This window comes from Cupressus sempervirens, chromosome 7, assembly GCF_028749045.1.
Source record: "Cupressus sempervirens isolate cs-2001-9-10 chromosome 7, ASM2874904v1, whole genome shotgun sequence".
Classification (NCBI taxonomy): domain Eukaryota; kingdom Viridiplantae; phylum Streptophyta; class Pinopsida; order Cupressales; family Cupressaceae; genus Cupressus; species Cupressus sempervirens.
Window position 1 is genome coordinate 163,913,418 of NC_143124.1, and position 14,432 is coordinate 163,927,849.

Below are 14,432 nucleotides of genomic sequence, written 5' to 3' on the forward strand. Positions count from 1 at the left end.
TGGGCTTTAAAACACCAATACAAACTCTCACTATGAGACTCTCCCTTTTAGCCTATCTTGGAATGTAGGGTAAGAGCTCAAACTCTTTAAAACATCTAACAATACTAAAAGTAGAATCAAATATCCATTATTGAACTCTCTCAAATTCCAAAATTTGAGGTTCTAACTTGCTCAGTAAAGCATATATCTCGAAGGCCTTGGTTTATGCTATTAGGACTAACACACTTACTCAAGCTATAGGCACACTCAACTTTCAAATAACAATAAAAAAAGAACATTTTTATAGTTTTAACTTATCAAAAACTATCCAACTATTGATTTTCAGGCTCCTAGTCTTTGAGGACATCATTAAACTTTAAAACTTGTGCTTGGTGAGTGTTTAATTGTTGAATAGTATGACTGGCTTCCAAACTCCAATCCACCACCTTTTCTCCCCTTCAAAATGGTTCTACAGTATCCTAAGAGTATATACTAACTTTCCAACACATATGCAACACTAATCACATCTACCACTATCACATTTTTCCCAAGAGTGCTAATTCACTATGATTAGTTATAGCAACAAGTAATTTGTTGATTTCTCGACCATATCCATAATAAGAGACAAAGGTATGGTTTCAATCATTATATGGAAAACTAAAAAAACCATAAGGAGCTTTTGAAACTTCTTCTACTTGATAGATAGATAAAATGCAACAACTATAACCACTTAACCCAAAAATACACATTTACTGCTCAAACTATGAATACAAAGAGCCATACCCATAATCACAAATATGCATGCAAAACTTAGTAGTGATTCAAGCTTCATTACCATGAAAGAGGGAGTTTAAGAATCACCAAAACCTTAAGGTAAGAGAGGAGATACAAGGACTGTAATTCAAATACCAATATGTTAGTAGAACTTCACAAATAACTGATTTCTTATTCAAGATCTAACACTATCCATTCATTTTGCTTCTCACATTTCTTTTTCTACATGAAGATGTAACTTTTTTATAACCAAAAACAAGACCTTTCACCTCCTCTAAGAGGTTTTCCAAGATGGATGATTTACCATCTTCTTAAAATTGTGATTTTTCCAAGAAATCACTGACAATATTTTTTTGACAATTTTACACTTTTTCCACATTTTTGCATTTTATGACTTTTCATGCTTTCTAGACACCCTAAATAGATCTAACATCTCAACATGACATTTTAACACTTCTTTACACTCCATTTATGCACTTGCATTGCATTTTCCACATTTTTACTCACTTTCACCCATAATGCTTAAAACATGAAAATTGGCCAACATGACCTTAATTGAACAGTTGACAACATGAATTGAAGTAACTAATCTCCTAATATACCATGACTCAAACACGTGATAATTACACTTCAAAATTTTATGGGTATGGTTAGGGTGCCCTGAACCATACTCCCCTTGTTGAAACAACTCAAGTCCCTTGAGTTTGCTGCTGGAACTTTGTATAATAATGATGTTGCCTCCTTGTTCAATTACTTGCCAAATTTTCTAATCATTTATTTTTTTCTTCTATATATTCACATTATTCCAAATGATGTTGAACACTGCTATCTTTCTTGGAGGCCTAATTATGATCATCAATTCTTTAACTCTATCTTGGATTAAATGAATGATCAACATTATGCCAATGTTTGGAAATTTCTTTATCTAAGCTACCTTGGCTCCACATGAACCAATCATTTTTATCTTCACCCAAGGTTTGGCTTAAATTGGTGACACAAATATAATATATTGATTATTCATCATGTTATTTTCCAAAAGCAATGGCTTCATCAACAACCTTACTATTTTCACAACTTGCTCCCTTTGATTACCTCTTATCTGATTCCAATATTTCTTACCAATAACCACAAAAAAATTAGCTTCTCCAAGGTCTATGTCCATATTTCCTTCATAAATTGAGGTTTTCTCTACCTCTTTCATTGATCCAATCTTCAAATGGTCTTCTTCTTTACTACTATCATTAACATTTTTAGTCATAGTGATGACTGTCTATCCTATTTTTCCTTCATATTATAGGTAGTTTACTGCCACATCATTTTCCAATTCAACTTGTATTTCTTCTTCATTGTTACTATCCTCTATTTTAAACATTAGCTCTCCCCTTGGCTATATGATTTGATCTAATCTAGTGACCATTTCTTTTCCATCTTCCTAATCCTCTATCTTCATAGGTTCCTCCACAATATGCTTAGCCTCTTCATTATTAATTTTTTTGTTTTCTTCTTCCTCCACCTACCATTTTAGAAAAATCTCTTGTCTTCTTCCTCTTTCTTATTTCTTTTCTAGTGCCTCCTTCAAACTTCTAATCTCTTCTAACATTCTTTCCTCCTCTTCTCTTTATTTTCTCTTTCTCTTTTCATCTTCCCTTTGTCTTTTCAAGGAATCTTTGTAACATATCCATGCCTTCCATACTTATTCCTATTGTGGTGTCATCCTTGGTGCTTCTCAAAACACAAAAAAAATACCACTTCAACAACAAATTGAAACAAACTCTTGCCCACTTCTATCAAATGTCTGCAACTAGCAAAACTATGCTCTCCAAAAATAGTGTAATTCTGGTCTAGTACCAAACATGATACAAGTATGGAGGTGGTAACTATGTTTCACTTACCAATACTAACTATTAGGCTTCTTCCCAGGCCTACCAAGTATATCATATGCTATCCCTTAGGATTCTCCAAGGTTAGAGACTAGGTGATTGGCCTATTCCCTATGCCACTCTCACCTATTCCAAATGTCTCTACCTAACCTTTCATAATACCTAATAACTAACTCTCACAATAATTGACACCTCCATCACCTTACACCCTTCAGGAGATTTGCCAACATCATATCCCTATAAATTTCCAAAATACTGAACTCATTTCCAATAAAGTTCCTTCAATATTTATAAGGTTCTAGACACCTTGGCAGGCTTCAAAACACCAATACGAAGTCTCACTATGAGAATCTCCCTTGTAGCCTACCTTAGAATGTAGGGTAAGAACTAAAACTCTTTTAAACATCTAAAAATACTAAAAGTATAATTAGATATCCATTATTGAACTCTCTCAAATTCCAAAATCTGAGGTTCTAACTTGCTCATTAAAGCATTTAACTTGAAGACCTTAGTTTATGCTATTAGGCCTAACACAAATACTCCACTCAACTTTCAAATAATAATAAAAAAATGACTTGTTTATAGTTTTACCTTATCAAAAACTATCCAATTGCTGATTTTTGGGCTCCTAGTCTTTGAGGAGATCATTAAACTTTTAAACCCATGTTTGGTGTGGGTTTTGTTGCTGAATAACATGACTAGATTCCAAACTCCAATCCACCATCTTTTATCCCCTTCCAAATGGTTCTACAAAATCCTAAGAGTATCTACTAACTTTCCAATACATATGAAACACTAATCACATTTGCCACTATCATGTTTTTTTCCAAGAATGTTGATTTACTGTGATAATTACATCAAGAAGTAATTTGCTGATTTCTCAGCCATATCCATAATAAGAAAAAAAGGTAAATTTTCACTCATTATATGGAAATCTTAAAAAACCATAAGGAGCCTTTAGATCTTCCTCTACTTGATATATAGATAGCATGCAACAACTATAACAACTCAACCTAAAAATACATATTTACTACTCAAACTATGAATAGAAAAAGTCATACCCATAATAAAAAATGTGAGACATACATGAAACACTTATTAGTGATTCAAACTTCATTACCCTGAAAAGGAGATTTTAAGATTCACCAAAACCATGAGGTAAGAGAGGAGATATGGGAACTACAATTCAAATACCAGTATGTTAGTAGCACTACACAAATAATTGATTTCTTATTCAAGATCAAACACTATCCATTCATTTCTCTTCTCCACATTTGTTTTTCTACATGAATATGTAATTTTTTATAACCAAAAACAAGAAATTTCACCTCCTCTAAGAGGTCATCCAAGATGGATGACTATCCATCTTCCTAAACTTGTCATTTTTGCAAGAAATTGCTGACAACATTTTTTTGACAATTTTACACCTTTTTCACATTTTTGCATTTTATGACTTCTCATGCTTTCTAGAAACCCTAAATAAGTCTAACATCTCAATGTGAAATTTTAACACTTCATTACACTCTGTTCATGCCATTTCATGGCATTTTTGTACATTTTTACTCCTTTTCACCTACAATACTTAAATCATGATAATTGGTCAACATGATCTTAATTGAACACTTAAAAACATGAATTGAAATAACTAATCTCCTACTCTACCATGACTCATACACATGCTAATTATGCTTCAAAATGCTATGGGTATGGCCACGGTGCCCTACACCATACTCTTCTTGTTGAAATAACTCAAGTCCCTTGAGCTTGCTATTGGGACTTTGTCTAATGATGATGTTCCCTCCTTGTTCAATTACTTGCTACCTTGTCCAATCATTGCTCTTTGTCTTTTGTATCTTCACATTCTTCAAAATGATACAGAGTACTATTATCTTTCTTCAAGGCCTAATTGTGATAATCAATTCTTCAACTCTCTCTTGAATAAAATGAATGATCAACATTATGCCAATTTTTGGTAGCTTCTTTATCTAAGGTACCTTGGCTCCACAAGAACCAATCATTTTCATCTTCACCCAAGGTTTGGCTTACCTAGGTAACACAAATACAATATATTGATTGCTCATCATGTTATTTGCAGTTCATCAACAACCTTACTATTTTCACAACTTTCTTCCTTTGATTACCTCTTGTCTGATTCCAATCTTTCTTACTAGTTAAAAAAAATATTTTAGCTTCTCCAAGGGCTATGTCCCTATTTTATTCATAAATTGAGGTTTTCTTTACCTCTTTCATTGATCCAATCTTCAAATGGTCTTCTTCTTTACTACTATGATTAGCATTTTTAGTCATAGTGCTAATTGTCTACCCTATTTTTCCTTCATACTGTAAGGAGTTTACTGCCACATCATTTTCCAATTCTCCTTGTATTTCTTCTTCACTCTTTCTATCCTGTATTTCAAACATTAGCTCTCCCCTTGGCTCTGTGATTTATTCTAATTGAGTAACCATTTCTTTTCCATTTGTCTGATCCTATATTTTCATAAGTTCCTCCACAATATGCTTAAACTCTTCATTCTTAAACTTTTTCTTCTCTTCTTCCCCTTCTTGCTATTTTAGAAAAAACTCTAGTATTCTTCTTCCTCCTTCATTCTTTTCTAGTGCCTCCTTCAAACTTCTAATCTCTTTTAACATTCTATCCTCTTTTTCTCTCTGTTTTCTCTTTCTCTTTTCATCTTCCCTTTATCTTTTCAAGGAATCTTTGTAACATACCCATGCCTTCCATACTTCTTCCTACTATGGTGTCATCCTTGGTGCTTCTCAAAACAAAAAATAAATATCAATTCAACAACAAACTAAAACAAATTCTTGTCCACTTCTATTGAACTTCTACAACTAGCATAACTATGCTCTCCAAAATTGGGTAATCCTACTCTGATACCAAATATGATGCAAGTATAGAGGTGGTAACTATGTTTCAATTACCAATACTATCTACTAGGCTTCTTCCCAGGCCTAACAAGCATATCATATGCCATCCCTTAGGATTCTCCAAGGTCAGAGACTAAGTGATTGGCCTATTCCTTGTACCACTCTCACCTATTCCAAATGTCTCTACCTAACCCTTCACAATACCAAACAACTAAATTTCACAATAACTAACACCTCCACCACCTTACACCCTCCAGGAGTTTTATCAACACAATATCCCTATAAACTTCCCAAAGACTTAACTCATTGCCAATAAAGTGCCTTAAATATTCATAAGGTTTTATACACCTTGGTAGGCTTCAAAAAACTAATAAAAACTCTTACAATGAGACTCTCCCTTGTAGCCTACCTTGGAATGTAGGTTAAGAAATTACACTCTTTAAAACATCTAAAAATACTAAAATCAAATTCAAATATCCATTATTGAACTCTCTCAAATGCTGAAATTTGAGGTTCTAACTTGCTCATTAAAGCATATAATGTGAAGGCCCTAGTTTATGTTATTAGGCCTAACACACTTACTCAAGCTATAAACCCACTCAAATTTCAAAAAACAATAAAAAGGAACTTTTTCTTTAGTTTTACCTTGTTAAAAACTATCCAACAGCTGATTTTCAAGCTCCTAGTCTTTGAGGAAATCATTAAGCTTTCAAACCCATGCTTGGTAAGGGTTTCATTGTTGAATAACATGATTGGCTTCCAAAATCCAATTCACCACCTTTTTCTCCCCTTCCAATTGGTTCTAAAACATCCTAAGAATATATACTAACATTACTTTCCAATACATATGCAACACTAATCACATCTACCACTATCACATTTTTCCCAAGAGTGTTGATTCACTGTAATTAATTATAGTAGCAAGTAATTTGTTGATTTCTTGGCCATATCCATAATAAGAAACAAAGTTATGGTTTCCTCATTAGATAGAAAAATAAAGAAACCATAAGGAGCCCCTAGATATTCCTCTACTTGATATATAGATAACATGTAGCAACTATAACCACTTAACCTAAAAATACACATTTACTGCTCAAACTGTGAATACAAAGAGCCATACTTGTAGTCAAAAATTTCAGACATACATGCAGAACTTAGTAGTGATTCAAGCTTCATTACCATGAAAGAGGGAGTTTAAGATTCACTAATACTATGAGGTAAGAGAGGATATATGCGGATTGCAATTCAAATAGTAGTATGTCAATATAACTTCACAAATAATTGATTTCTTATTCAAGATCAAACACTATCCATTCATTTCTCTTCTCCACATTTTTTTTCCTACACGAAGATGTAATGTTTTATAACCAAAAATAGGACCTTTCACCTCCTCTAAGAGGCTGTACAAGATACATGGTTGTCTATCTTCCTAAACTTGTCATTTTTGCAAGAAATTGTTGACATTATTTTTTTTATAACATTTTACACTTTTTTCACATTTTTGCATTTTATGACTTCTCATGCTTTCTAGACACCCTAAATAGGTCTAACATCTCAACATGACATTTTAAAACTTTTTTACACTCCATTTATGCTCTTGCATGGCATTGTCCACTTGTTTACTCACTTCCACCCACAATGCTTAAAACATGAAAATTGGTTAACATGACCTTAATTGAACACTTAAGAACATGAATTAAAATAACTAATCTCCTAATCTATCATGACTCAAAAACATGCTAATTATGCTTCAAATTTCTATGGGCATGGTTGGGGTGCCCCAATCATCCATATCTCATTGATTCATCCCATATGTCTCAAGTATTGGTACATTTATCCCATCACGCTCATCCTCTTCAATTTTAACTTTAGAAGAAATGCCATCTGCTATTTTAATGAAGTTGTGTAAGATACAATATGCTAAAACAATCTTAGTTTGTATCATGATTTGATAAGATGTCGCCTACATCAAGATAGGAAAAAATTTCTTTAGAATGCCAAATGTATGCTCTATTGTATTTTAAATAGAGGAGTGTCGATGACTAAATAACTCTTGTAAAGAGTTAATCAAATTTTTTCTACAAAAATCCTTTAGATGGTAGCATGTCTACTGGTAAGGGGCAAGAAATCCAAGTACATTTTGATATCCCACATCAACCAAATAAAATTTACCTATAGAAATGTACAAAAACTATATTGTTATAACCTTCCCATGTCTCTTATAGCCTTGACAAGATGATTCCACATATCGAGAGGAACAACTAGTGGATCTGATCTTGATAGGTAGAAGCAAGAACATGACTATCTATTGTAGACTCTTCCCAACCAGAAATAATGTATACTTGTAATCAAAGGAACACACACCCTTAACATTTTGTGACAAGTTGCATTTTCTATCACAATATTTAGCTTGTATGTCCACATCAATAGTAACTAGTATATGGGTTCCATCTATAGCTCCAATGCAATCCTATACATTATAAAATTGTAGTCAAATTTCTATTACTATAATTTATAATCAGCATAATAATTGTGCCAATAGAGAGTTACCTTGAAGTAGGGATCAAAATCATCCTTCCTAAGAGTTTTAGAAGGAGTATTTGGGGTAGCAGGTAGCATATAGTTAACATGGAGAGCCATGATAGCCCTTAAGACCTTGTGGAAATATCTACTAACTATATCTCTTGAGTGACCAATATTATGAGCAATCTTACAATTCCTCAAATTGTGCCTAAGGGTATGGAGAAACATCAATAGTTTCTCTTATAACATGATGTTGTAAGAATCTCCAATGTTTCCTTTTTGTCCAAGAATAGTGGATAGAAAAAAGAAGGATTTTCTAGTCATGCAAAGTTGGTCATGGAAATCAGTCTCATTTGAATGAATACTAATCTTATAAAATGGGATTTCATCTCTTGTGTGCTTAAAACTCTTTATTCTAGCTTCTTGTGTAGATGTTGTAATGGATATTGCAAGGGTGACAAGAGAAACTACAAGAGAAAGCATGATTCTAGTCCTCCTAGCAATAAGATCGTGAATCCTTGGATCATTAGCAAGATCCATCAATGAGCAATATACAGATCATAGAAAGAGATGATGATAATAGAATCTGAAACAAAAATTAGTTTAGCAAAAATGAGTGTCAATATCAATCATTTGACATTTTTTAGGAATTAGTTTCCTAGTCTTACCAACTACAAGTCTCATGTCAAACATGAGTTTCAAGAAAATAGTAGATGAAGCAATGATAATTAAAGAAGGTCTAAAATGCTACCAATATCACAATCTCAAGCTAGTTAAATGCTTTAGGTTGCAACGACAATCAATATTTGTATTAAGAGAAATTGACTCAATTATCTATAGCCATAAAAGATAGTAATGAAATGACAACAGTATATACTATATATAGGCTATGTAATAAAACATCCATATTACCACAAAGGTAGGCAAAATATAAATTTGTGTTTTGAGGTACAATAAATAATAACATACCCATCAACCCCATTTTTGGACCTCAACTCCTAATGCAAACACAAGCCATTAAATATATTCAATTACTATTAAGTATTGATAATTATAGATTTATCATTCACCACTTGCTTACCTTAAGTTGGTAATGGTATTTCCATATATGGAATTTAGATGACACAACCTAGTTTTTTTTGTTTAGTTTCTTGATATCTATGTTCAACTAGTATTTGAATTATCCATTGTGGTATATAAATTATAATTTATAGTGCTTTCTTATTAAATTTATTATAGAGGTTGACTAGTTTTTGCTTTTGTCTTTGTAAATATAGGTTGGAATTTATTACTCCCTACCTCTTTTTCAAGAAACTGATTCTTGCCAAACAAGATGGATTAAATGCTCTATTGTCTATTACAGTCTACTCATACACAACAACTGAATTTTGAATGTAAATATTTTTTAGTTTAAACTTTATCTTAGAGGTTTCCTATATCATCCACTCTTGTAGCCCCTATCCTATTTGAGTCAAGCTTACCATCTATGTCAAGTGTCCCATATTGGTAACCTTAATTCAAAATCTATAGATTGGAGGTCTGTATATAAAATAGTTATAAAGTATCTGGGGACAAGGGATGTATAAGGAATACATGAAGTGTTGACTAACATAATCAAACCTATGAAGTATGAGTTAAAAAGGAAATATAACCTAATTATAAAAAAGGAAGTGTTCATAATAAAAAGATGTGATATGAGGACAAGGTTATAAAAGAAATACAATGATGAGATTCTTAATAAAGCCTCATAGATGAATGAAATAATATGAAGGTTATTCCTTGTCATTGTCTCAAGGAAGAAAGGCAGCTTCTAAAAAAAATTATTTTTAATACAAAATCACTTACCAAGTGAAGAAAGTATAATTCCTTTTAGTAGACAAACTAATAACAAAACAAGCATAATGAAGAGACATGTATGACTAACTAGTTACAAAGGTGTGTGATGGTGAGATATAATGAGATACAATGTCTCCTATCAAGCTTTATCAAAGGATAGTAGAGACCCTATGGATGAATTTATAAAGGCATAGAATCTAAATACTAAAGGTAAATAAATGTTAGCATTGTTTTGCTAACAATTCCACCTCTGGTATGAGCTGTTTAGTATAAATATTTGGTAATTTTCTCTTTTAGAACATCTACAATTTCCCCCCACTTTTTAGTATATGTTATGTAAGTAGAACTCAAGGAGCCTCACATCCAAATAAAGGGGAAGAGGCTAGACCTGCTCATTACAAGGTGGATAAGAAGGGATGAATCGTAAGACATCAAATACAACATGGAAGAATAAAGGGAAGTATCTGAGATGACAATCATAATTCTAATCACAGATCACAAATCCAAATGATGTGATGATTCACATGTAAATAATTAAATAATTTAGACATAGACACCTCTCATAGAAATATTGAAAGTGAGTATCTAGTGCAACAAAGTATGTGATAAGAAGTAATAACCATTGGCGATGGCATGAGGAATATATTAGGTTAGAAATGGAAAGAAAAAGAATAAAAATGGTAATAAGATAACTACAATAAGATCTACATATAATAATAGCTTAGAAACAATTATGCTAGTGGCTCTCAAGGAACAAATAATAAAAGAATCCTTGCAAGATACTGTATATGTGAAAATGTGGCCTATGCTAACACACACACTTCAACACGGTCATTGCATGCAGATTCATCTCGGAATGAACATTGGATTGTTCATCCAAAAATTGACCTGCAAGGCGACCTGTTGCCTTCTATCTAAAGGGACTTTGCCTTTTAATATCCTCAGAATCGAGGTGCAGGCAACCATACCCTCTAAGAACGAAGGATTTGACAATGGAATTAAGCTAAGAATGAGTATACAGATTAATCTAAAAAAATGAAAGATGCAATGTAATCTAAGAACAAATGAAGCAAACTAGATTAAGCATATGCATGATTAAACTAAAATGAGATTAAACTAAGAATAAGAATATATGCAAGAAATGTAAATAAACATGAGCATGAATTTCAACACCAATTTGATAGCAAATCAATTCATCCTCCTAAAATGAAGAGATGAGGGTCTCTTAAATAGAGTCTCCTGGAATCCATCAACGGTTGAGATCAATTCAGATCAACAGTTAGGATTGAAGATGAGTTTCAGTCATAAAGGGAGATTCCCAAATTAAAGGGAGTTAACAGACTTAATTTAAGTAAAATAACAAGTTAACTATTTTAATTTGAGTAGAAAATGGAGTTAACCGAGTTAACTCATTTTTGATCAATAGTGAACTGGAAATTCCCCTTTTTGAACTGAAGAGAGATTTTGTTGAGATATTTAATTTAATAAAATGAAATATGCTCTCATAATTACTTTTTCTATTTAATTAAATAATCTTTAATTAATTAGAGACACTTTTGTTTAATTAAATAACTTCATTTAATTAATTGGGAATGGCTTCCCATTTAATTAAATAGCTTTGTTTAATTATTTAGAAGTAAGTACTCCATTTAATTAAATAATTTCTTTTAATTAATTAGAAATACTTTTCCGATTTAATTAAATGATTACATTTAATTAATTAAGATAGGCATATTTATTAAATTAAATAAATTTAATTCCATAGTACATTAGCCTTAGGATATAATTTAATTTAATTAAAGTATAAATACTTTAATAATTAAATTAAATATTAATCAATAGGTTTAATGTGACTAATATGAGTAAATACTATAGGAAATAAGCATGATGAATGTAGATTTAGGTTTTCTGCATCTAACAATTAAGTCAAGTAGCGAATAGCAAAATGAGAATTTCCTATTAGAATAAGACTTTGAAATTATCAAGAATAGACTAGAATTGGTATAATGGCAATGAGCCAATTTTGGGGTATTACATTTTGCCCCTCTTTGAATGAATGTGCGAGCAACACGTTCAATTCAAAGATAATCAGAAAGCATGATGCGAACATGAGATTGGTTTCGAAGGTGATGATATGGAGACCAATTGATAAGCTTTTTAAGGACCATCTCTAGAATAGAGCTTAATCCTAAGGAATCCAAGCAGAGCACTTAGATACCTAAGATTGATAGCATTTAAAAGACTAACTCTAAAACGTAGCGTAATCTTTAAGGATCCAGACAGAACGTCTAGATACCTAAAATTGATAAGCATTTATAAAGTTTCTTTACAACAAAGTTTAACCTTTAAGGATCCAGATAGAACACCTGGATACCCAAGAGTGATAGAGCATTTAGAAGACTATCTCCAAAATAGAGCTTAATCTTCAAGGATCCAGATAGAACACCTAGATATGTAGAATTGAAAGCATTTAGAAGATTATCTCCAGCACGAAGCTTAACCTTCAAGGATCCAGATAGAACACCTAGATACCCAAAATTGATAAAAGAAAGATAACAAGGTTCAATCATGAGTCGTAGAATCATCCTCAGAATGAGGCTTGATCCTCAAGAGAAGGGGTTTAGACTACCCCAATACTTTTCTATCAAACTCTGAGAAGAGTTGTTATAAGGTTGATCAACTGATGAAAGGATAAGATAGATGAAAGAGATGCCAGATAGAAGGGAACAATATGCCCCAAGTGATGTGATGCCCCAAGTGACTAGGACATAATATGGGAACTAGATGCCCCGAGAAATAAGTATTTAATGATGTAATCATCCTGCCCCCTCGGGAGCGAAATCGAAAAATGACACACCAGAAATATGATTGAAGCAGTATATCATGTCAACAGAATTTAGAAGAGATCAGAATGATCTAAAGATTGGGTTGATTTGAAATGATTGTGAAGTCGCAATGAGTTTGACCAAAAGTTGACTAGAGTCAGCCACAGTTGACTTAAGTTGACTATTTTCAAAATGAATTTTGAAAATATGGAGAATGTAAAGTTGAAAGGATTCCAAGAATCATAAAGTATCAGAAAGATTTGGGCTGCACAAGCGTTCGATCACGTCAGTTCCCAAAATTTTAAAACAAATTTTTAAGGCTCTTAGGTGTGTTAGATTTTGAATTTAATCTCGAAAATGGATCTAGAACGGTCCAATTAGCCAGGGGTGCAATTTTTGCGCAAATCCGAGCACTTTGAAAAATTTGGTCAACACGCATATAAGGGCTCGAAGGGTCATTTTCAATTCATTTGTGCTTTTTGTCTTGTAGTGATTCTGATTTCTGATAGAGACATGGAAGTGAACTTGAGATATCATTATTTTGAGTGCTCCAGACGAAACAACCGACCAGCAGAGTACAGACCACTGGTGAGTCATTGATTTCTTATCTTCATACTTTTTTTTGTCACGCATTTTAAGGTCATTTATGCACATTTTTAGCATGTTTTAGGATGTTCAATTCTTTCTTCGCATGAGACCGATCTCTTCTCATGCGAAGATCTTCTTTCTTCACGTGAAGAAACAAGATGCATTGTTTCTTCGCGCGCGACCGGAATATCTTCGCGTGGGGAGATTTTGGTTTCGTGCAAAGGTGGAGATTCTTTGCACGAGGCAATTCATTGCGCAAGAATCTCTTTTCTCGCACGAGAAGATCTATCTTTGCGAGAGGAGATTTTTTTTGCATGAAGGCTAGATTCTTCACATGAAGAAAGAACTATTTTGCACGAAACTGTATGTCTTCGTGCGAGATTTCACGAATCTTGCACGAAATTCTGTGCCATTTTTGTGATTTTCACATTTAGAAATTGCATTTTATTTTGTTTTGATGCTTCGATTCGACTTGATACTGATCGTTTGTTTGTCATTTTTTTTTCTGCGTACAGGAGGTCTTCGGAGACGTATCATTTAGATCTCATTATCCACCTTATGGAGAGTTATTGCAGAGTTTGGATGACGCAGATCGGGCACACATTGCCCGATTGGGTTTGTCTTCACTATGCCGAATTCCAGCCATGATGGTGAATCATGGTTTACTGACTGCATTGGTAGAGCATTTCCATTTGAAGATGAACACATTTCATTTGCCGATGGGTGAGATGACAATTACCCCAGAGGATATTTGGAGGATATTGAGTATCCCATTTCATAGTGCTCGAGTCATCTATGATACAGTGCCTCGATTAGGGACAGAGGCACTTTCCATTATATTCGGAAGAGAGCTACCGAGAGGCAGAGCCATCAGCTAGGATGAGCTGATGCATACTTATGGACCCACACATAGGTTCAAATCCATGCTGGGTATTTTCTTGAGCTGCTTCCTATGTCCTGACAGGGGACATCATGGATTGGAGTGTGGATGGGGTGTCATGCTCTGTAGGATGGTTGAGGCACCCGAGATCTTTGGGTGGGGTCAGTGCATGTTGGCCCATCTTTTTCATGAGATGCATGAGGTCGTCTTCCATGAGAAGAAGACCATGGCAGCAGGTGTTTATGTGCTACAGATCTGGGC